This window comes from Labrus mixtus, chromosome 12, assembly GCF_963584025.1.
Source record: "Labrus mixtus chromosome 12, fLabMix1.1, whole genome shotgun sequence".
In the NCBI taxonomy this organism is placed as follows: Eukaryota; Metazoa; Chordata; class Actinopteri; order Labriformes; family Labridae; genus Labrus; species Labrus mixtus.
Window position 1 is genome coordinate 26,091,442 of NC_083623.1, and position 21,125 is coordinate 26,112,566.

Genomic DNA, 21,125 nt, shown 5'->3' on the forward strand with positions numbered 1-21,125 from the left:
ATGACTACCGATTCTGTGTGCTGGTCATCTATAACAGTGTGACTAGCTACTCGAGACACCAGCATGGAGTTGGGGTGGAGAGATTACATTTACCACCTGATTGCTCCCTGCCGCAATAAGCAGATATGTTCTGAGAGATTAACATAAGGCTATGTAGTCGTCAGATGAGAGCAGATAGGTTCCAGGTTTGCCTCCGGTTTGCCTCTTTTGCTCTCAACTTTGATGGACTTCCTGCATATAAGCCAGGTCCCCTAAAATGCCATTGGTAATTGCTATTGGGCTACAAAAGGGGACCTCAATGCCTGTGAAAGAGGAGATGCGGTCCCTGCGTGAGGATTTAGCATTCAAGCGGACGTGTCTGCCAAAGGAGATTATCCACAGCAGAAAGAGAACATCCACTTGTTTCCGCCCGGTCTCGATCCGGGGACCTTTCGCGTGTTAGGCCAACGTGATGACCACTACACTACGGAAACTGACAAAAGGCTCCTTGTGGTCATTCGTCACGTAGTCAACTGGCTTTCTGAATTCAAACGCTTCAAATGCTGGACAACCGGTTATTCAGAGTTGACTTTTCTACCTGCTGATGGTTATGCACCATGAACGACAGAACTACCAGCAACAAACACCACGTCATTCTGCACAGGTGACAAGATGGTTACTTTCAGGATGAAAGCTAAAGAGAATGGAAAGGTAAGGTGTATGCAATACACTGCAGCTCAAATGGACATAACTATTGGAAATGGACGGGGTGATTGAAGTTGCTGGTTCCTGTCTTTCACCATCATCAACCAATGTGTTCACTGTGCTTTATATCGACACGGCACGTGATGTTTGGACAGAGTTGAGTTAGAGATAAATCCTCAGGGGGGTAAAACACACCAATAGAATGTTTCCGCCCGGTTTCGAACCGGGGACCTTTCGCGTGTGAGGCGAACGTGATAACCACTACACTACGGAAACTGGTCGGGGTGCATTCTTTGCGTTTCCTCGCATGCACTCAATCACCGGCGACTGCTGATGCAGCACGGGGAGGACTTAACCCAACATTTGTGGGACTTTCACCACTTAACACTGTCAGCAAAACTCTGCCTACTGGACCGGCTGTATTTTAAATGCTGGTAAATGCTGGAACACTGCCATCAGCCCGTTCACGAGCCAAAAACAGCACCACAGAAGTCCTCGTTAGTATAGTGGACAGTATCTCCGCCTGTCACGCGGAAGACCGGGGTTCGATTCCCCGACGGGGAGATCTGTTCTTTCTAGCAGCACTCCCATTACTTGCCACATAAGAAAGGGGCTTCACGCTAGCCCCACTCTCAAGCTAAGGTGAAAAAGCTAACTCTCTGTACCTCTAAAGAGGAAAAATTAAGGAAATGGGCCAAGGAGAGAAATTCATACATGGTAGGTAAAAGAAAATGAGAAATTGGCATTGTCACAGTGAATTTTTAAGTCCCCCTCAGCTGTACTTATCATCAAACCATGGTGTACCTGTGTACACCATGGTTTACACAGTGCTCCAAACATTGTGAGGTTGCCTGAGTATTGGACTGGGCACAGTCTGATTGTTATACTCCTAGCAAGCTCAGAGCAACAGACAATATTTCTGGACCTCGACACAAGCTTTGAAGGACATCCTGGCCATGACTACCGATTCTGTGTGCTGGTCATCTATAACAGTGTGACTAGCTACTCGAGACACCAGCATGGAGTTGGGGTGGAGAGATTACATTTACCACCTGATTGCTCCCTGCCGCAATAAGCAGATATGTTCTGAGAGATTAACATAAGGCTATGTAGTCGTCAGATGAGAGCAGATAGGTTCCAGGTTTGCCTCCGGTTTGCCTCTTTTGCTCTCAACTTTGATGGACTTCCTGCATATAAGCCAGGTCCCCTAAAATGCCATTGGTAATTGCTATTGGGTTACAAAAGGGGACCTGAATGCCTGTGAAAAAGGAGATGCGGTCCCTGCGTGAGGATTTAGCATTCAAGCGGATGTGTCTGCCAAAGGAGATTATCCACAGCAGAAAGAGAACATCCGCTTGTTTCCGCCCGGTCTCGAACCGGGGACCTTTCGCGTGTTAGGCGAATGTGATGACCACTACACTACGGAAACTGACAAAAGGCTCCTTGTGGTCATTCGTCACGTAGTCAACTGGCTTTCTGAATTCAAACGCTTCAAATGCTGGACAACCGGTTATTCAGAGTTGACTTTTCTACCTGCTGATGGTTATGCACCATGAACGACAGAACTACCAGCAACAAACACCACGTCATTCTGCACAGGTGACAAGATGGTTACTTTCAGGATGAAAGCTAAAGAGAATGGAAAGGTAAGGTGTATGCAATACACTGCAGCTCAAATGGACATAACTATTGGAAATGGACGGGGTGATTGAAGTTGCTGGTTCCTGTCTTTCGCCTTCATCAACCAATGTGTTCACTGTGCTTTATATCGACACGGCACGTGATGTTTGGACAGAGTTGAGTTAGAGATAAATCCTCAGGGGGGTAAAACACACCAATAGAATGTTTCCGCCCGGTTTCGAACCGGGGACCTTTCGCGTGTGAGGCGAACGTGATAACCACTACACTACGGAAACTGGTCTGTGTGTATCCTTTGTGTTTCCTCGCATGCACTCAATCACCGGCGACTGCTGATGCAGTACGGGGAGGACTTAACCCAACATTTGTGGGACTTTCACCACTTAACACTGTCAGCAAAACTCTGCCTACTGGACCGGCTGTATTTTAAATGCTGGTAAATGCTGGAACACTGCCATCAGCCCGTTCACGAGCCAAAAACAGCACCACAGAAGTCCTCGTTAGTATAGTGGACAGTATCTCCGCCTGTCACGCAGAAGACCGGGGTTCGATTCCCCGACGGGGAGATCTGTTCTTTCTAGCAGCACTCCCATTACTTGCCACATAAGAAAGGGGCTTCACGCTAGCCCCACTCTCAAGCTAAGGTGAAAAAGCTAACTCTCTGTACCTCTAAAGAGGAAAAATTAAGGAAATGGGCCAAGGAGAGAAATTCATACATGGTAGGTAAAAGAAAATGAGAAATTGGCATTGTCACAGTGAATTTTTAAGTCCCCCTCAGCTGTACTTATCATCAAACCATGGTGTACCTGTGTACACCATGGTTTACACAGTGCTCCAAACATTGTGAGGTTGCCTGAGTATTGGACTGGGCACAGTCTGATTGTTATACTCCTAGCAAGCTCAGAGCAACAGACAATATTTCTGGACCTCGACACAAGCTTTGAAGGACATCCTGGCCATGACTACCGATTCTGTGTGCTGGTCATCTATAACAGTGTGACTAGCTACTCGAGACACCAGCATGGAGTTGGGGTGGAGAGATTACATTTACCACCTGATTGCTCCCTGCCGCAATAAGCAGATATGTTCTGAGAGATTAACATAAGGCTATGTAGTCGTCAGATGAGAGCAGATAGGTTCCAGGTTTGCCTCCGGTTTGCCTCTTTTGCTCTCAACTTTGATGGACTTCCTGCATATAAGCCAGGTCCCCTAAAATGCCATTGGTAATTGCTATTGGGCTACAAAAGGGGACCTGAATGCCTGTGAAAAAGGAGATGCGGTCCCTGCGTGAGGATTTAGCATTCAAGCGGACGTGTCTGCAAAAGGAGATTATCCACAGCAGAAAGAGAACACCCGCTTGTTTCCGCCCGGTCTTGAACCGGGGACCTTTCGCGTGTTAGGCGAACGTGATGACCACTACACTACGGAAACTGACAAAAGGCTCCTTGTGGTCATTCGTCACGTAGTCAACTGGCTTTCTGAATTCAAACGCTTCAAATGCTGGACAACCGGTTATTCAGAGTTGACTTTTCTACCTGCTGATGGTTATTCACCATGAACGACAGAACTACCAGCAACAAACACCACGTCATTCTGCACAGGTGACAAGATGGTTACTTTCAGGATGAAAGCTAAAGAGAATGGAAAGGTAAGGTGTATGCAATACACTGCAGCTCAAATGGACATAACTATTGGAAATGGACGGGGTGATTGAAGTTGCTGGTTCCTGTCTTTCGCCTTCATCAACCAATGTGTTCACTGTGCTTTATATCGACACGGCACGTGATGTTTGGACAGAGTTGAGTTAGAGATAAATCCTCAGGGGGGTAAAACACACCAATAGAATGTTTCCGCCCGGTTTCGAACCGGGGACCTTTCGCGTGTGAGGCGAACGTGATAACCACTACACTACGGAAACTGGTCTGTGTGTATCCTTTGTGTTTCCTCGCATGCACTCAATCACCGGCGACTGCTGATGCAGTACGGGGAGGACTTAACCCAACATTTGTGGGACTTTCACCACTTAACACTGTCAGCAAAACTCTGCCTACTGGACCGGCTGTATTTTAAATGCTGGTAAATGCTGGAACACTGCCATCATCTCCGCCTGTCACGCGGAAGACCGGGGTTCGATTCCCAGACGGGGAGATCTATTCTTTCTAGCAGCACTCCCATTACTTGCCACATAAGAAAGGGGCTTCACGCTAGCCCCACTCTCAAGCTGAGGTGAAAAAGGTAACTCTCTGTACCTCTAAAGAGGAAAAATTAAGGAAATGGGCCAAGGAGAGAAATTCATACATGGTAGGTAAAAGAAAATGAGAAATTGGCATTGTCACAGTGAATTTTTAAGTCCCCCTCAGCTGTACTTATCATCAAACCATGGTGTACCTGTGTACACCATGGTTTACACAGTGCTCCAAACATTGTGAGGTTGCCTGAGTATTGGACTGGGCACAGTCTGATTGTTATACTCCTAGCAAGCTCAGAGCAACAGACAATATTTCTGGACCTCGACACAAGCTTTGAAGGACATCCTGGCCATGACTACCGATTCTGTGTGCTGGTCATCTATAACAGTGTGACTAGCTACTCGAGACACCAGCATGGAGTTGGGGTGGAGAGATTACATTTACCACCTGATTGCTCCCTGCCGCAATAAGCAGATATGTTCTGAGAGATTAACATAAGGCTATGTAGTCGTCAGATGAGAGCAGATAGGTTCCAGGTTTGCCTCCGGTTTGCCTCTTTTGCTCTCAACTTTGATGGACTTCCTGCATATAAGCCAGGTCCCCTAAAATGCCATTGGTAATTGCTATTGGGCTACAAAAGGGGACCTCAATGCCTGTGAAAGAGGAGATGCGGTCCCTGCGTGAGGATTTAGCATTCAAGCGGACGTGTCTGCCAAAGAAGATTATCCACAGCAGAAAGAGAACATCCACTTGTTTCCGCCCGGTCTCGATCCGGGGACCTTTCGCGTGTTAGGCCAACATGATGACCACTACACTACGGAAACTGACAAAAGGCTCCTTGTGGTCATTCGTCACGTAGTCAACTGGCTTTCTGAATTCAAACGCTTCAAATGCTGGACAACCGGTTATTCAGAGTTGACTTTTCTACCTGCTGATGGTTATGCACCATGAACGACAGAACTACCAGCAACAAACACCACGTCATTCTGCACAGGTGACAAGATGGTTACTTTCAGGATGAAAGCTAAAGAGAATGGAAAGGTAAGGTGTATGCAATACACTGCAGCTCAAATGGACATAACTATTGGAAATGGACGGGGTGATTGAAGTTGCTGGTTCCTGTCTTTCACCATCATCAACCAATGTGTTCACTGTGCTTTATATCGACACGGCACGTGATGTTTGGACAGAGTTGAGTTAGAGATAAATCCTCAGGGGGGTAAAACACACCAATAGAATGTTTCCGCCCGGTTTCGAACCGGGGACCTTTCGCGTGTGAGGCGAACGTGATAACCACTACACTACGGAAACTGGTCGGGGTGCATTCTTTGTGTTTCCTCGCATGCACTCAATCACCGGCGACTGCTGATGCAGCACGGGGAGGACTTAACCCAACATTTGTGGGACTTTCACCACTTAACACTGTCAGCAAAACTCTGCCTACTGGACCGGCTGTATTTTAAATGCTGGTAAATGCTGGAACACTGCCATCATCTCCGCCTGTCACGCGGAAGACCGGGGTTCGATTCCCAGACGGGGAGATCTATTCTTTCTAGCAGCACTCCCATTACTTGCCACATAAGAAAGGGGCTTCACGCTAGCCCCACTCTCAAGCTAAGGTGAAAAAGCTAACTCTCTGTACCTCTAAAGAGGAAAAATTAAGGAAATGGGCCAAGGAGAGAAATTCATACATGGTAGGTAAAAGAAAATGAGAAATTGGCATTGTCACAGTGAATTTTTAAGTCCCCCTCAGCTGTACTTATCATCAAACCATGGTGTACCTGTGTACACCATGGTTTACACAGTGCTCCAAACATTGTGAGGTTGCCTGAGTATTGGACTGGGCACAGTCTGATTGTTATACTCCTAGCAAGCTCAGAGCAACAGACAATATTTCTGGACCTCGACACAAGCTTTGAAGGACATCCTGGCCATGACTACCGATTCTGTGTGCTGGTCATCTATAACAGTGTGACTAGCTACTCGAGACACCAGCATGGAGTTGGGGTGGAGAGATTACATTTACCACCTGATTGCTCCCTGCCGCAATAAGCAGATATGTTCTGAGAGATTAACATAAGGCTATGTAGTCGTCAGATGAGAGCAGATAGGTTCCAGGTTTGCCTCCGGTTTGCCTCTTTTGCTCTCAACTTTGATGGACTTCCTGCATATAAGCCAGGTCCCCTAAAATGCCATTGGTAATTGCTATTGGGTTACAAAAGGGGACCTGAATGCCTGTGAAAAAGGAGATGCGGTCCCTGCGTGAGGATTTAGCATTCAAGCGGATGTGTCTGCCAAAGGAGATTATCCACAGCAGAAAGAGAACATCCGCTTGTTTCCGCCCGGTCTCGAACCGGGGACCTTTCGCGTGTTAGGCGAATGTGATGACCACTACACTACGGAAACTGACAAAAGGCTCCTTGTGGTCATTCGTCACGTAGTCAACTGGCTTTCTGAATTCAAACGCTTCAAATGCTGGACAACCGGTTATTCAGAGTTGACTTTTCTACCTGCTGATGGTTATGCACCATGAACGACAGAACTACCAGCAACAAACACCACGTCATTCTGCACAGGTGACAAGATGGTTACTTTCAGGATGAAAGCTAAAGAGAATGGAAAGGTAAGGTGTATGCAATACACTGCAGCTCAAATGGACATAACTATTGGAAATGGACGGGGTGATTGAAGTTGCTGGTTCCTGTCTTTCGCCTTCATCAACCAATGTGTTCACTGTGCTTTATATCGACACGGCACGTGATGTTTGGACAGAGTTGAGTTAGAGATAAATCCTCAGGGGGGTAAAACACACCAATAGAATGTTTCCGCCCGGTTTCGAACCGGGGACCTTTCGCGTGTGAGGCGAACGTGATAACCACTACACTACGGAAACTGGTCTGTGTGTATCCTTTGTGTTTCCTCGCATGCACTCAATCACCGGCGACTGCTGATGCAGTACAGGGAGGACTTAACCCAACATTTGTGGGACTTTCACCACTTAACACTGTCAGCAAAACTCTGCCTACTGGACCGGCTGTATTTTAAATGCTGGTAAATGCTGGAACACTGCCATCAGCCCGTTCACGAGCCAAAAACAGCACCACAGAAGTCCTCGTTAGTATAGTGGACAGTATCTCCGCCTGTCACGCGGAAGACAGGGGTTCGATTCCCCGACGGGGAGATCTATTCTTTCTAGCAGCACTCCCATTACTTGCCACATAAGAAAGGGGCTTCACGCTAGCCCCACTCTCAAACTAAGGTGAAAAAGCTAACTCTCTGTACCTCTAAAGAGGAAAAATTAAGGAAATGGGCCAAGGAGAGAAATTCATACATGGTAGGTAAAAGAAAATGAGAAATTGGCATTGTCACAGTGAATTTTTAAGTCCCCCTCAGCTGTACTTATCATCAAACCATGGTGTACCTGTGTACACCATGGTTTACACAGTGCTCCAAACATTGTGAGGTTGCCTGAGTATTGGACTGGGCACAGTCTGATTGTTATACTCCTAGCAAGCTCAGAGCAACAGACAATATTTCTGGACCTCGACACAAGCTTTGAAGGACATCCTGGCCATGACTACCGATTCTGTGTGCTGGTCATCTATAACAGTGTGACTAGCTACTCGAGACACCAGCATGGAGTTGGGGTGGAGAGATTACATTTACCACCTGATTGCTCCCTGCCGCAATAAGCAGATATGTTCTGAGAGATTAACATAAGGCTATGTAGTCGTCAGATGAGAGCAGATAGGTTCCAGGTTTGCCTCCGGTTTGCCTCTTTTGCTCTCAACTTTGATGGACTTCCTGCATATAAGCCAGGTCCCCTAAAATGCCATTGGTAATTGCTATTGGGCTACAAAAGGGGACCTGAATGCCTGTGAAAAAGGAGATGCGGTCCCTGCGTGAGGATTTAGCATTCAAGCGGACGTGTCTGCCAAAGAAGATTATCCACAGCAGAAAGAGAACATCCACTTGTTTCCGCCCGGTCTCGATCCGGGGACCTTTCGCGTGTTAGGCCAACATGATGACCACTACACTACGGAAACTGGTCGGGGTGCATTCTTTGTGTTTCCTCGCATGCACTCAATCACCGGCGACTGCTGATGCAGCACGGGGAGGACTTAACCCAACATTTGTGGGACTTTCACCACTTAACACTGTCAGCAAAACTCTGCCTACTGGACCGGCTGTATTTTAAATGCTGGTAAATGCTGGAACACTGCCATCATCTCCGCCTGTCACGCGGAAGACCGGGGTTCGATTCCCAGACGGGGAGATCTATTCTTTCTAGCAGCACTCCCATTACTTGCCACATAAGAAAGGGGCTTCACGCTAGCCCCACTCTCAAGCTAAGGTGAAAAAGCTAACTCTCTGTACCTCTAAAGAGGAAAAATTAAGGAAATGGGCCAAGGAGAGAAATTCATACATGGTAGGTAAAAGAAAATGAGAAATTGGCATTGTCACAGTGAATTTTTAAGTCCCCCTCAGCTGTACTTATCATCAAACCATGGTGTACCTGTGTACACCATGGTTTACACAGTGCTCCAAACATTGTGAGGTTGCCTGAGTATTGGACTGGGCACAGTCTGATTGTTATACTCCTAGCAAGCTCAGAGCAACAGACAATATTTCTGGACCTCGACACAAGCTTTGAAGGACATCCTGGCCATGACTACCGATTCTGTGTGCTGGTCATCTATAACAGTGTGACTAGCTACTCGAGACACCAGCATGGAGTTGGGGTGGAGAGATTACATTTACCACCTGATTGCTCCCTGCCGCAATAAGCAGATATGTTCTGAGAGATTAACATAAGGCTATGTAGTCGTCAGATGAGAGCAGATAGGTTCCAGGTTTGCCTCCGGTTTGCCTCTTTTGCTCTCAACTTTGATGGACTTCCTGCATATAAGCCAGGTCCCCTAAAATGCCATTGGTAATTGCTATTGGGTTACAAAAGGGGACCTGAATGCCTGTGAAAAAGGAGATGCGGTCCCTGCGTGAGGATTTAGCATTCAAGCGGATGTGTCTGCCAAAGGAGATTATCCACAGCAGAAAGAGAACATCCGCTTGTTTCCGCCCGGTCTCGAACCGGGGACCTTTCGCGTGTTAGGCGAATGTGATGACCACTACACTACGGAAACTGACAAAAGGCTCCTTGTGGTCATTCGTCACGTAGTCAACTGGCTTTCTGAATTCAAACGCTTCAAATGCTGGACAACCGGTTATTCAGAGTTGACTTTTCTACCTGCTGATGGTTATGCACCATGAACGACAGAACTACCAGCAACAAACACCACGTCATTCTGCACAGGTGACAAGATGGTTACTTTCAGGATGAAAGCTAAAGAGAATGGAAAGGTAAGGTGTATGCAATACACTGCAGCTCAAATGGACATAACTATTGGAAATGGACGGGGTGATTGAAGTTGCTGGTTCCTGTCTTTCGCCTTCATCAACCAATGTGTTCACTGTGCTTTATATCGACACGGCACGTGATGTTTGGACAGAGTTGAGTTAGAGATAAATCCTCAGGGGGGTAAAACACACCAATAGAATGTTTCCGCCCGGTTTCGAACCGGGGACCTTTCGCGTGTGAGGCGAACGTGATAACCACTACACTACGGAAACTGGTCTGTGTGTATCCTTTGTGTTTCCTCGCATGCACTCAATCACCGGCGACTGCTGATGCAGTACAGGGAGGACTTAACCCAACATTTGTGGGACTTTCACCACTTAACACTGTCAGCAAAACTCTGCCTACTGGACCGGCTGTATTTTAAATGCTGGTAAATGCTGGAACACTGCCATCAGCCCGTTCACGAGCCAAAAACAGCACCACAGAAGTCCTCGTTAGTATAGTGGACAGTATCTCCGCCTGTCACGCGGAAGACAGGGGTTCGATTCCCCGACGGGGAGATCTATTCTTTCTAGCAGCACTCCCATTACTTGCCACATAAGAAAGGGGCTTCACGCTAGCCCCACTCTCAAACTAAGGTGAAAAAGCTAACTCTCTGTACCTCTAAAGAGGAAAAATTAAGGAAATGGGCCAAGGAGAGAAATTCATACATGGTAGGTAAAAGAAAATGAGAAATTGGCATTGTCACAGTGAATTTTTAAGTCCCCCTCAGCTGTACTTATCATCAAACCATGGTGTACCTGTGTACACCATGGTTTACACAGTGCTCCAAACATTGTGAGGTTGCCTGAGTATTGGACTGGGCACAGTCTGATTGTTATACTCCTAGCAAGCTCAGAGCAACAGACAATATTTCTGGACCTCGACACAAGCTTTGAAGGACATCCTGGCCATGACTACCGATTCTGTGTGCTGGTCATCTATAACAGTGTGACTAGCTACTCGAGACACCAGCATGGAGTTGGGGTGGAGAGATTACATTTACCACCTGATTGCTCCCTGCCGCAATAAGCAGATATGTTCTGAGAGATTAACATAAGGCTATGTAGTCGTCAGATGAGAGCAGATAGGTTCCAGGTTTGCCTCCGGTTTGCCTCTTTTGCTCTCAACTTTGATGGACTTCCTGCATATAAGCCAGGTCCCCTAAAATGCCATTGGTAATTGCTATTGGGCTACAAAAGGGGACCTGAATGCCTGTGAAAAAGGAGATGCGGTCCCTGCGTGAGGATTTAGCATTCAAGCGGACGTGTCTGCAAAAGGAGATTATCCACAGCAGAAAGAGAACACCCGCTTGTTTCCGCCCGGTCTTGAACCGGGGACCTTTCGCGTGTTAGGCGAACGTGATGACCACTACACTACGGAAACTGACAAAAGGCTCCTTGTGGTCATTCGTCACGTAGTCAACTGGCTTTCTGAATTCAAACGCTTCAAATGCTGGACAACCGGTTATTCAGAGTTGACTTTTCTACCTGCTGATGGTTATTCACCATGAACGACAGAACTACCAGCAACAAACACCACGTCATTCTGCACAGGTGACAAGATGGTTACTTTCAGGATGAAAGCTAAAGAGAATGGAAAGGTAAGGTGTATGCAATACACTGCAGCTCAAATGGACATAACTATTGGAAATGGACGGGGTGATTGAAGTTGCTGGTTCCTGTCTTTCGCCTTCATCAACCAATGTGTTCACTGTGCTTTATATCGACACGGCACGTGATGTTTGGACAGAGTTGAGTTAGAGATAAATCCTCAGGGGGGTAAAACACACCAATAGAATGTTTCCGCCCGGTTTCGAACCAGGGACCTTTCGCGTGTGAGGCGAACGTGATAACCACTACACTACGGAAACTGGTCTGTGTGTATCCATTGTGTTTCCTCGCATGCACTCAATCACCGGCGACTGCTGATGCAGTACGGGGAGGACTTAACCCAACATTTGTGGGACTTTCACCACTTAACACTGTCAGCAAAACTCTGCCTACTGGACCGGCTGTATTTTAAATGCTGGTAAATGCTGGAACACTGCCATCATCTCCGCCTGTCACGCGGAAGACCGGGGTTCGATTCCCAGACGGGGAGATCTATTCTTTCTAGCAGCACTCCCATTACTTGCCACATAAGAAAGGGGCTTCACGCTAGCCCCACTCTCAAGCTGAGGTGAAAAAGGTAACTCTCTGTACCTCTAAAGAGGAAAAATTAAGGAAATGGGCCAAGGAGAGAAATTCATACATGGTAGGTAAAAGAAAATGAGAAATTGGCATTGTCACAGTGAACTTTTAAGTCCCCCTCAGCTGTACTTATCATCAAACCATGGTGTACCTGTGTACACCATGGTTTACACAGTGCTCCAAACATTGTGAGGTTGCCTGAGTATTGGACTGGGCACAGTCTGATTGTTATACTCCTAGCAAGCTCAGAGCAACAGACAATATTTCTGGACCTCGACACAAGCTTTGAAGGACATCCTGGCCATGACTACCGATTCTGTGTGCTGGTCATCTATAACAGTGTGACTAGCTACTCGAGACACCAGCATGGAGTTGGGGTGGAGAGATTACATTTACCACCTGATTGCTCCCTGCCGCAATAAGCAGATATGTTCTGAGAGATTAACATAAGGCTATGTAGTCGTCAGATGAGAGCAGATAGGTTCCAGGTTTGCCTCCGGTTTGCCTCTTTTGCTCTCAACTTTGATGGACTTCCTGCATATAAGCCAGGTCCCCTAAAATGCCATTGGTAATTGCTATTGGGCTACAAAAGGGGACCTCAATGCCTGTGAAAGAGGAGATGCGGTCCCTGCGTGAGGATTTAGCATTCAAGCGGACGTGTCTGCCAAAGGAGATTATCCACAGCAGAAAGAGAACATCCACTTGTTTCCGCCCGGTCTCGATCCGGGGACCTTTCGCGTGTTAGGCCAACATGATGACCACTACACTACGGAAACTGACAAAAGGCTCCTTGTGGTCATTCGTCACGTAGTCAACTGGCTTTCTGAATTCAAACGCTTCAAATGCTGGACAACCGGTTATTCAGAGTTGACTTTTCTACCTGCTGATGGTTATGCACCATGAACGACAGAACTACCAGCAACAAACACCACGTCATTCTGCACAGGTGACAAGATGGTTACTTTCAGGATGAAAGCTAAAGAGAATGGAAAGGTAAGGTGTATGCAATACACTGCAGCTCAAATGGACATAACTATTGGAAATGGACGGGGTGATTGAAGTTGCTGGTTCCTGTCTTTCACCATCATCAACCAATGTGTTCACTGTGCTTTATATCGACACGGCACGTGATGTTTGGACAGAGTTGAGTTAGAGATAAATCCTCAGGGGGGTAAAACACACCAATAGAATGTTTCCGCCCGGTTTCGAACCGGGGACCTTTCGCGTGTGAGGCGAACGTGATAACCACTACACTACGGAAACTGGTCGGGGTGCATTCTTTGTGTTTCCTCGCATGCACTCAATCACCGGCGACTGCTGATGCAGCACGGGGAGGACTTAACCCAACATTTGTGGGACTTTCACCACTTAACACTGTCAGCAAAACTCTGCCTACTGGACCGGCTGTATTTTAAATGCTGGTAAATGCTGGAACACTGCCATCATCTCCGCCTGTCACGCGGAAGACCGGGGTTCGATTCCCAGACGGGGAGATCTATTCTTTCTAGCAGCACTCCCATTACTTGCCACATAAGAAAGGGGCTTCACGCTAGCCCCACTCTCAAGCTGAGGTGAAAAAGGTAACTCTCTGTACCTCTAAAGAGGAAAAATTAAGGAAATGGGCCAAGGAGAGAAATTCATACATGGTAGGTAAAAGAAAATGAGAAATTGGCATTGTCACAGTGAATTTTTAAGTCCCCCTCAGCTGTACTTATCATCAAACCATGGTGTACCTGTGTACACCATGGTTTACACAGTGCTCCAAACATTGTGAGGTTGCCTGAGTATTGGACTGGGCACAGTCTGATTGTTATACTCCTAGCAAGCTCAGAGCAACAGACAATATTTCTGGACCTCGACACAAGCTTTGAAGGACATCCTGGCCATGACTACCGATTCTGTGTGCTGGTCATCTATAACAGTGTGACTAGCTACTCGAGACACCAGCATGGAGTTGGGGTGGAGAGATTACATTTACCACCTGATTGCTCCCTGCCGCAATAAGCAGATATGTTCTGAGAGATTAACATAAGGCTATGTAGTCGTCAGATGAGAGCAGATAGGTTCCAGGTTTGCCTCCGGTTTGCCTCTTTTGCTCTCAACTTTGATGGACTTCCTGCATATAAGCCAGGTCCCCTAAAATGCCATTGGTAATTGCTATTGGGTTACAAAAGGGGACCTGAATGCCTGTGAAAAAGGAGATGCGGTCCCTGCGTGAGGATTTAGCATTCAAGCGGATGTGTCTGCCAAAGGAGATTATCCACAGCAGAAAGAGAACATCCGCTTGTTTCCGCCCGGTCTCGAACCGGGGACCTTTCGCGTGTTAGGCGAATGTGATGACCACTACACTACGGAAACTGACAAAAGGCTCCTTGTGGTCATTCGTCACGTAGTCAACTGGCTTTCTGAATTCAAACGCTTCAAATGCTGGACAACCGGTTATTCAGAGTTGACTTTTCTACCTGCTGATGGTTATGCACCATGAACGACAGAACTACCAGCAACAAACACCACGTCATTCTGCACAGGTGACAAGATGGTTACTTTCAGGATGAAAGCTAAAGAGAATGGAAAGGTAAGGTGTATGCAATACACTGCAGCTCAAATGGACATAACTATTGGAAATGGACGGGGTGATTGAAGTTGCTGGTTCCTGTCTTTCGCCTTCATCAACCAATGTGTTCACTGTGCTTTATATCGACACGGCACGTGATGTTTGGACAGAGTTGAGTTAGAGATAAATCCTCAGGGGGGTAAAACACACCAATAGAATGTTTCCGCCCGGTTTCGAACCGGGGACCTTTCGCGTGTGAGGCGAACGTGATAACCACTACACTACGGAAACTGGTCTGTGTGTATCCTTTGTGTTTCCTCGCATGCACTCAATCACCGGCGACTGCTGATGCAGTACGGGGAGGACTTAACCCAACATTTGTGGGACTTTCACCACTTAACACTGTCAGCAAAACTCTGCCTACTGGACCGGCTGTATTTTAAATGCTGGTAAATGCTGGAACACTGCCATCATCTCCGCCTGTCACGCGGAAGACCGGGGTTCGATTCCCAGACGGGGAGATCTATTCTTTCTAGCAGCACTCCCATTACTTGCCACATAAGAAAGGGGCTTCACGCTAGCCCCACTCTCAAGCTGAGGTGAAAAAGGTAACTCTCTGTACCTCTAAAGAGGAAAAATTAAGGAAATGGGCCAAGGAGAGAAATTCATACATGGTAGGTAAAAGAAAATGAGAAATTGGCATTGTCACAGTGAATTTTTAAGTCCCCCTCAGCTGTACTTATCATCAAACCATGGTGTACCTGTGTACACCATGGTTTACACAGTGCTCCAAACATTGTGAGGTTGCCTGAGTATTGGACTGGGCACAGTCTGATTGTTATACTCCTAGCAAGCTCAGAGCAACAGACAATATTTCTGGACCTCGACACAAGCTTTGAAGGACATCCTGGCCATGACTACCGATTCTGTGTGCTGGTCATCTATAACAGTGTGACTAGCTACTCGAGACACCAGCATGGAGTTGGGGTGGAGAGATTACATTTACCACCTGATTGCTCCCTGCCGCAATAAGCAGATATGTTCTGAGAGATTAACATAAGGCTATGTAGTCGTCAGATGAGAGCAGATAGGTTCCAGGTTTGCCTCCGGTTTGCCTCTTTTGCTCTCAACTTTGATGGACTTCCTGCATATAAGCCAGGTCCCCTAAAATGCCATTGGTAATTGCTATTGGGCTACAAAAGGGGACCTCAATGCCTGTGAAAGAGGAGATGCGGTCCCTGCGTGAGGATTTAGCATTCAAGCGGACGTGTCTGCCAAAGGAGATTATCCACAGCAGAAAGAGAACATCCACTTGTTTCCGCCCGGTCTCGATCCGGGACCTTTCGCGTGTTAGGCCAACGTGATGACCACTACACTACGGAAACTGACAAAAGGCTCCTTGTGGTCATTCGTCACGTAGTCAACTGGCTTTCTGAATTCAAACGCTTCAAATGCTGGACAACCGGTTATTCAGAGTTGACTTTTCTACCTGCTGATGGTTATGCACCATGAACGACAGAACTACCAGCAACAAACACCACGTCATTCTGCACAGGTGACAAGATGGTTACTTTCAGGATGAAAGCTAAAGAGAATGGAAAGGTAAGGTGTATGCAATACACTGCAGCTCAAATGGACATAACTATTGGAAATGGACGGGGTGATTGAAGTTGCTGGTTCCTGTCTTTCACCATCATCAACCAATGTGTTCACTGTGCTTTATATCGACACGGCACGTGATGTTTGGACAGAGTTGAGTTAGAGATAAATCCTCAGGGGGGTAAAACACACCAATAGAATGTTTCCGCCCGGTTTCGAACCGGGGACCTTTCGCGTGTGAGGCGAACGTGATAACCACTACACTACGGAAACTGGCCGGGGTGCATTCTTTGTGTTTCCTCGCATACACTCAATCACCGGCGACTGCTGATGCAGCACGGGGAGGACTTAACCCAACATTTGTGGGACTTTCACCACTTAACACTGTCAGCAAAACTCTGCCTACTGGACCGGCTGTATTTTAAATGCTGGAACACTGCCATCATCTCCGCCTGTCACGCGGAAGACCGGGGTTCGATTCCCAGACGGGGAGATCTATTCTTTCTAGCAGCACTCCCATTACTTGCCACATAAGAAAGGGGCTTCACGCTAGCCCCACTCTCAAGCTAAGGTGAAAAAGCTAACTCTCTGTACCTCTAAAGAGGAAAAATTAAGGAAATGGGCCAAGGAGAGAAATTCATACATGGTAGGTAAAAGAAAATGAGAAATTGGCATTGTCACAGTGAATTTTTAAGTCCCCCTCAGCTGTACTTATCATCAAACCATGGTGTACCTGTGTACACCATGGTTTACACAGTGCTCCAAACATTGTGAGGTTGCCTGAGTATTGGACTGGGCACAGTCTGATTGTTATACTCCTAGCAAGCTCAGAGCAACAGACAATATTTCTGGACCTCGACACAAGCTTTGAAGGACATCCTGGCCATGACTACCGATTCTGTGTGCTGGTCATCTATAACAGTGTGACTAGCTACTCGAGACACCAGCATGGAGTTGGGGTGGAGAGATTACATTTACCACCTGATTGCTCCCTGCCGCAATAAGCAGATATGTTCTGAGAGATTAACATAAGGCTATGTAGTCGTCAGATGAGAGCAGATAGGTTCCAGGTTTGCCTCCGGTTTGCCTCTTTTGCTCTCAACTTTGATGGACTTCCTGCATATAAGCCAGGTCCCCTAAAATGCCATTGGTAATTGCTATTGGGCTACAAAAGGGGACCTGAATGCCTGTGAAAGAGGAGATGCGGTCCCTGCGTGAGGATTTAGCATTCAAGCGGACGTGTCTGCCAAAGGAGATTATCCACAGCAGAAAGAGAACATCCGCTTGTTTCCGCCCGGTCTCGAACCGGGGACCTTTCGCGTGTTAGGCGAATGTGATGACCACTACACTACGGAAACTGACAAAAGGCTCCTTGTGGTCATTCGTCACGTAGTCAACTGGCTTTCTGAATTCAAACGCTTCAAATGCTGGACAACCGGTTATTCAGAGTTGACTTTTCTACCTGCTGATGGTTATGCACCATGAACGACAGAACTACCAGCAACAAACACCACGTCATTCTGCACAGGTGACAAGATGGTTACTTTCAGGATGAAAGCTAAAGAGAATGGAAAGGTAAGGTGTATGCAATACACTGCAGCTCAAATGGACATAACTATTGGAAATGGACGGGGTGATTGAAGTTGCTGGTTCCTGTCTTTCGCCTTCATCAACCAATGTGTTCACTGTGCTTTATATCGACACGGCACGTGATGTTTGGACAGAGTTGAGTTAGAGATAAATCCTCAGGGGGGTAAAACACACCAATAGAATGTTTCCGCCCGGTTTCGAACCAGGGACCTTTCGCGTGTGAAGCGAACGTGATAACCACTACACTACGGAAACTGGTCTGTGTGTATTCTTTGTGTTTCCTCGCATGCACTCAATCACCGGCGACTGCTGATGCAGTACGGGGAGGACTTAACCCAACATTTGTGGGACTTTCACCACTTAACACTGTCAGCAAAACTCTGCCTACTGGACCGGCTGTATTTTAAATGCTGGAACACTGCCATCATCTCCGCCTGTCACGCGGAAGACCGGGGTTCGATTCCCAGACGGGGAGATCTATTCTTTCTAGCAGCACTCCCATTACTTGCCACATAAGAAAGGGGCTTCACGCTAGCCCCACTCTCAAGCTAAGGTGAAAAAGCTAACTCTCTGTACCTCTAAAGAGGAAAAATTAAGGAAATGGGCCAAGGAGAGAAATTCATACATGGTAGGTAAAAGAAAATGAGAAATTGGCATTGTCACAGTGAATTTTTAAGTCCCCCTCAGCTGTACTTATCATCAAACCATGGTGTACCTGTGTACACCATGGTTTACACAGTGCTCCAAACATTGTGAGGTTGCCTGAGTATTGGACTGGGCACAGTCTGATTGTTATACTCCTAGCAAGCTCAGAGCAACAGACAATATTTCTGGACCTCGACACAAGCTTTGAAGGACATCCTGGCCATGACTACCGATTCTGTGTGCTGGTCATCTATAACAGTGTGACTAGCTACTCGAGACACCAGCATGGAGTTGGGGTGGAGAGATTACATTTACCACCTGATTGCTCCCTGCCGCAATAAGCAGATATGTTCTGAGAGATTAACATAAGGCTATGTAGTCGTCAGATGAGAGCAGATAGGTTCCAGGTTTGCCTCCGGTTTGCCTCTTTTGCTCTCAACTTTGATGGACTTCCTGCATATAAGCCAGGTCCCCTAAAATGCCATTGGTAATTGCTATTGGGCTACAAAAGGGGACCTGAATGCCTGTGAAAGAGGAGATGCGGTCCCTGCGTGAGGATTTAGCATTCAAGCGGACGTGTCTGCCAAAGGAGATTATCCACAGCAGAAAGAGAACATCCGCTTGTTTCCGCCCGGTCTCGAACCGGGGACCTTTCCATGTTAGGCGAATGTGATGACCACTACACTACGGAAACTGACAAAAGGCTCCTTGTGGTCATTCGTCACGTAGTCAACTGGCTTTCTGAATTCAAACGCTTCAAATGCTGGACAACCGGTTATTCAGAGTTGACTTTTCTACCTGCTGATGGTTATGCACCATGAACGACAGAACTACCAGCAACAAACACCACGTCATTCTGCACAGGTGACAAGATGGTTACTTTCAGGATGAAAGCTAAAGAGAATGGAAAGGTAAGGTGTATGCAATACACTGCAGCTCAAATGGACATAACTATTGGAAATGGACGGGGTGATTGAAGTTGCTGGTTCCTGTCTTTCGCCTTCATCAACCAATGTGTTCACTGTGCTTTATATCGACACGGCACGTGATGTTTGGACAGAGTTGAGTTAGAGATAAATCCTCAGGGGGGTAAAACACACCAATAGAATGTTTCCGCCCGGTTTCGAACCGGGGACCTTTCGCGTGTGAGGCGAACGTGATAACCACTACACTACGGAAACTGGTCTGTGTGTATCCTTTGTGTTTCCTCGCATGCACTCAATCACCGGCGACTGCTGATGCAGTACGGGGAGGACTTAACCCAACATTTGTGGGACTTTCACCACTTAACACTGTCAGCAAAACTCTGCCTACTGGACCGGCTGTATTTTAAATGCTGGTAAATGCTGGAACACTGCCATCAGCCCGTTCACGAGCCAAAAACAGCACCACAGAAGTCCTCGTTAGTATAGTGGACAGTATCTCCGCCTGTCACGCGGAAGACCGGGGTTCGATTCCCCGACGGGGAGATCTGTTCTTTCTAGCAGCACTCCCATTACTTGCCACATAAGAAAGGGGCTTCACGCTAGCCCCACTCTCAAGCTAAGGTGAAAAAGCTAACTCTCTGTACCTCTAAAGAGGAAAAATTAAGGAAATGGGCCAAGGAGAGAAATTCATACATGGTAGGTAAAAGAAATTGGCATTGTCACAGTGAATTTTTAAGTCCCCCTCAGCTGTACTTATCATCAAACCATGGTGTACCTGTGTACACCATGGTTTACACAGTGCTCCAAACATTGTGAGGTTGCCTGAGTATTGGACTGGGCACAGTCTGATTGTTATACTCCTAGCAAGCTCAGAGCAACAGACAATATTTCTGGACCTCGACACAAGCTTTGAAGGACATCCTGGCCATGACTACCGATTCTGTGTGCTGGTCATCTATAACAGTGTGACTAGCTACTCGAGACACCAGCATGGAGTTGGGGTGGAGAGATTACATTTACCACCTGATTGCTCCCTGCCGCAATAAGCAGATATGTTCTGAGAGATTAACATAAGGCTATGTAGTCGTCAGATGAGAGCAGATAGGTTCCAGGTTTGCCTCCGGTTTGCCTCTTTTGCTCTCAACTTTGATGGACTTCCTGCATATAAGCCAGGTCCCCTAAAATGCCATTGGTAATTGCTATTGGGCTACAAAAGGGGACCTGAATGCCTGTGAAAGAGGAGATGCGGTCCCTGCGTGAGGATTTAGCATTCAAGCGGACGTGTCTGCCAAAGGAGATTATCCACAGCAGAAAGAGAACATCCACTTGTTTCCGCCCAGTCTCGATCCGGGGACCTTTCGCGTGTTAGGCCAACGTGATGACCACTACACTACGGAAACTGACAAAAGGCTCCTTGTGGTCATTCGTCACGTAGTCAACTGGCTTTCTGAATTCAAACGCTTCAAATGCTGGACAACCGGTTATTCAGAGTTGACTTTTCTACCTGCTGATGGTTATGCACCATGAACGACAGAACTACCAGCAACAAACACCACGTCATTCTGCACAGGTGACAAGATGGTTACTTTCAGGATGAAAGCTAAAGAGAATGGAAAGGTAAGGTGTATGCAATACACTGCAGCTCAAATGGACATAACTATTGGAAATGGACGGGGTGATTGAAGTTGCTGGTTCCTGTCTTTCGCCTTCATC

At 47.0% G+C, this 21,125-nt stretch overlaps 1 long non-coding RNA gene and 31 other non-coding genes across 32 annotated transcripts in view; 6 read left to right on the forward strand and 26 right to left on the reverse strand.

Moving 5' to 3' along the window:
• The window catches only part of LOC132984533 (uncharacterized), a 301,578-nt gene that overhangs the window by 189,793 nt on the left and 90,660 nt on the right, over positions 1–21,125 (forward strand). The gene's annotated exons all lie outside the window — the stretch shown is intronic.
• trnav-aac (transfer RNA valine (anticodon AAC)) lies at positions 401–473 on the reverse strand. The gene has a single exon. It is a non-coding gene; the product is annotated as a tRNA-Val (tRNA).
• Positions 888–960, reverse strand: trnav-cac (transfer RNA valine (anticodon CAC)). Its single transcript has one exon. It is a non-coding gene; the product is annotated as a tRNA-Val (tRNA).
• Positions 1,177–1,248, forward strand: trnad-guc (transfer RNA aspartic acid (anticodon GUC)). Its single transcript has one exon. It is a non-coding gene; the product is annotated as a tRNA-Asp (tRNA).
• trnav-aac (transfer RNA valine (anticodon AAC)) lies at positions 2,041–2,113 on the reverse strand. Its single transcript has one exon. It is a non-coding gene; the product is annotated as a tRNA-Val (tRNA).
• On the reverse strand, positions 2,528–2,600 carry trnav-cac (transfer RNA valine (anticodon CAC)). The gene has a single exon. It is a non-coding gene; the product is annotated as a tRNA-Val (tRNA).
• On the forward strand, positions 2,817–2,888 carry trnad-guc (transfer RNA aspartic acid (anticodon GUC)). Its single transcript has one exon. It is a non-coding gene; the product is annotated as a tRNA-Asp (tRNA).
• Positions 3,681–3,753, reverse strand: trnav-aac (transfer RNA valine (anticodon AAC)). Its single transcript has one exon. It is a non-coding gene; the product is annotated as a tRNA-Val (tRNA).
• trnav-cac (transfer RNA valine (anticodon CAC)) lies at positions 4,168–4,240 on the reverse strand. Its single transcript has one exon. It is a non-coding gene; the product is annotated as a tRNA-Val (tRNA).
• On the reverse strand, positions 5,263–5,335 carry trnav-aac (transfer RNA valine (anticodon AAC)). Its single transcript has one exon. It is a non-coding gene; the product is annotated as a tRNA-Val (tRNA).
• trnav-cac (transfer RNA valine (anticodon CAC)) lies at positions 5,750–5,822 on the reverse strand. Its single transcript has one exon. It is a non-coding gene; the product is annotated as a tRNA-Val (tRNA).
• Positions 6,845–6,917, reverse strand: trnav-aac (transfer RNA valine (anticodon AAC)). Its single transcript has one exon. It is a non-coding gene; the product is annotated as a tRNA-Val (tRNA).
• trnav-cac (transfer RNA valine (anticodon CAC)) lies at positions 7,332–7,404 on the reverse strand. The gene has a single exon. It is a non-coding gene; the product is annotated as a tRNA-Val (tRNA).
• On the forward strand, positions 7,621–7,692 carry trnad-guc (transfer RNA aspartic acid (anticodon GUC)). Its single transcript has one exon. It is a non-coding gene; the product is annotated as a tRNA-Asp (tRNA).
• Positions 8,485–8,557, reverse strand: trnav-aac (transfer RNA valine (anticodon AAC)). The gene has a single exon. It is a non-coding gene; the product is annotated as a tRNA-Val (tRNA).
• Positions 9,580–9,652, reverse strand: trnav-aac (transfer RNA valine (anticodon AAC)). Its single transcript has one exon. It is a non-coding gene; the product is annotated as a tRNA-Val (tRNA).
• trnav-cac (transfer RNA valine (anticodon CAC)) lies at positions 10,067–10,139 on the reverse strand. The gene has a single exon. It is a non-coding gene; the product is annotated as a tRNA-Val (tRNA).
• Positions 10,356–10,427, forward strand: trnad-guc (transfer RNA aspartic acid (anticodon GUC)). The gene has a single exon. It is a non-coding gene; the product is annotated as a tRNA-Asp (tRNA).
• Positions 11,220–11,292, reverse strand: trnav-aac (transfer RNA valine (anticodon AAC)). The gene has a single exon. It is a non-coding gene; the product is annotated as a tRNA-Val (tRNA).
• On the reverse strand, positions 11,707–11,779 carry trnav-cac (transfer RNA valine (anticodon CAC)). Its single transcript has one exon. It is a non-coding gene; the product is annotated as a tRNA-Val (tRNA).
• trnav-aac (transfer RNA valine (anticodon AAC)) lies at positions 12,802–12,874 on the reverse strand. Its single transcript has one exon. It is a non-coding gene; the product is annotated as a tRNA-Val (tRNA).
• Positions 13,289–13,361, reverse strand: trnav-cac (transfer RNA valine (anticodon CAC)). Its single transcript has one exon. It is a non-coding gene; the product is annotated as a tRNA-Val (tRNA).
• Positions 14,384–14,456, reverse strand: trnav-aac (transfer RNA valine (anticodon AAC)). Its single transcript has one exon. It is a non-coding gene; the product is annotated as a tRNA-Val (tRNA).
• Positions 14,871–14,943, reverse strand: trnav-cac (transfer RNA valine (anticodon CAC)). The gene has a single exon. It is a non-coding gene; the product is annotated as a tRNA-Val (tRNA).
• trnav-aac (transfer RNA valine (anticodon AAC)) lies at positions 15,966–16,037 on the reverse strand. The gene has a single exon. It is a non-coding gene; the product is annotated as a tRNA-Val (tRNA).
• On the reverse strand, positions 16,452–16,524 carry trnav-cac (transfer RNA valine (anticodon CAC)). Its single transcript has one exon. It is a non-coding gene; the product is annotated as a tRNA-Val (tRNA).
• trnav-aac (transfer RNA valine (anticodon AAC)) lies at positions 17,537–17,609 on the reverse strand. The gene has a single exon. It is a non-coding gene; the product is annotated as a tRNA-Val (tRNA).
• On the reverse strand, positions 18,024–18,096 carry trnav-cac (transfer RNA valine (anticodon CAC)). Its single transcript has one exon. It is a non-coding gene; the product is annotated as a tRNA-Val (tRNA).
• On the reverse strand, positions 19,109–19,180 carry trnav-aac (transfer RNA valine (anticodon AAC)). The gene has a single exon. It is a non-coding gene; the product is annotated as a tRNA-Val (tRNA).
• Positions 19,595–19,667, reverse strand: trnav-cac (transfer RNA valine (anticodon CAC)). The gene has a single exon. It is a non-coding gene; the product is annotated as a tRNA-Val (tRNA).
• On the forward strand, positions 19,884–19,955 carry trnad-guc (transfer RNA aspartic acid (anticodon GUC)). The gene has a single exon. It is a non-coding gene; the product is annotated as a tRNA-Asp (tRNA).
• Positions 20,740–20,812, reverse strand: trnav-aac (transfer RNA valine (anticodon AAC)). The gene has a single exon. It is a non-coding gene; the product is annotated as a tRNA-Val (tRNA).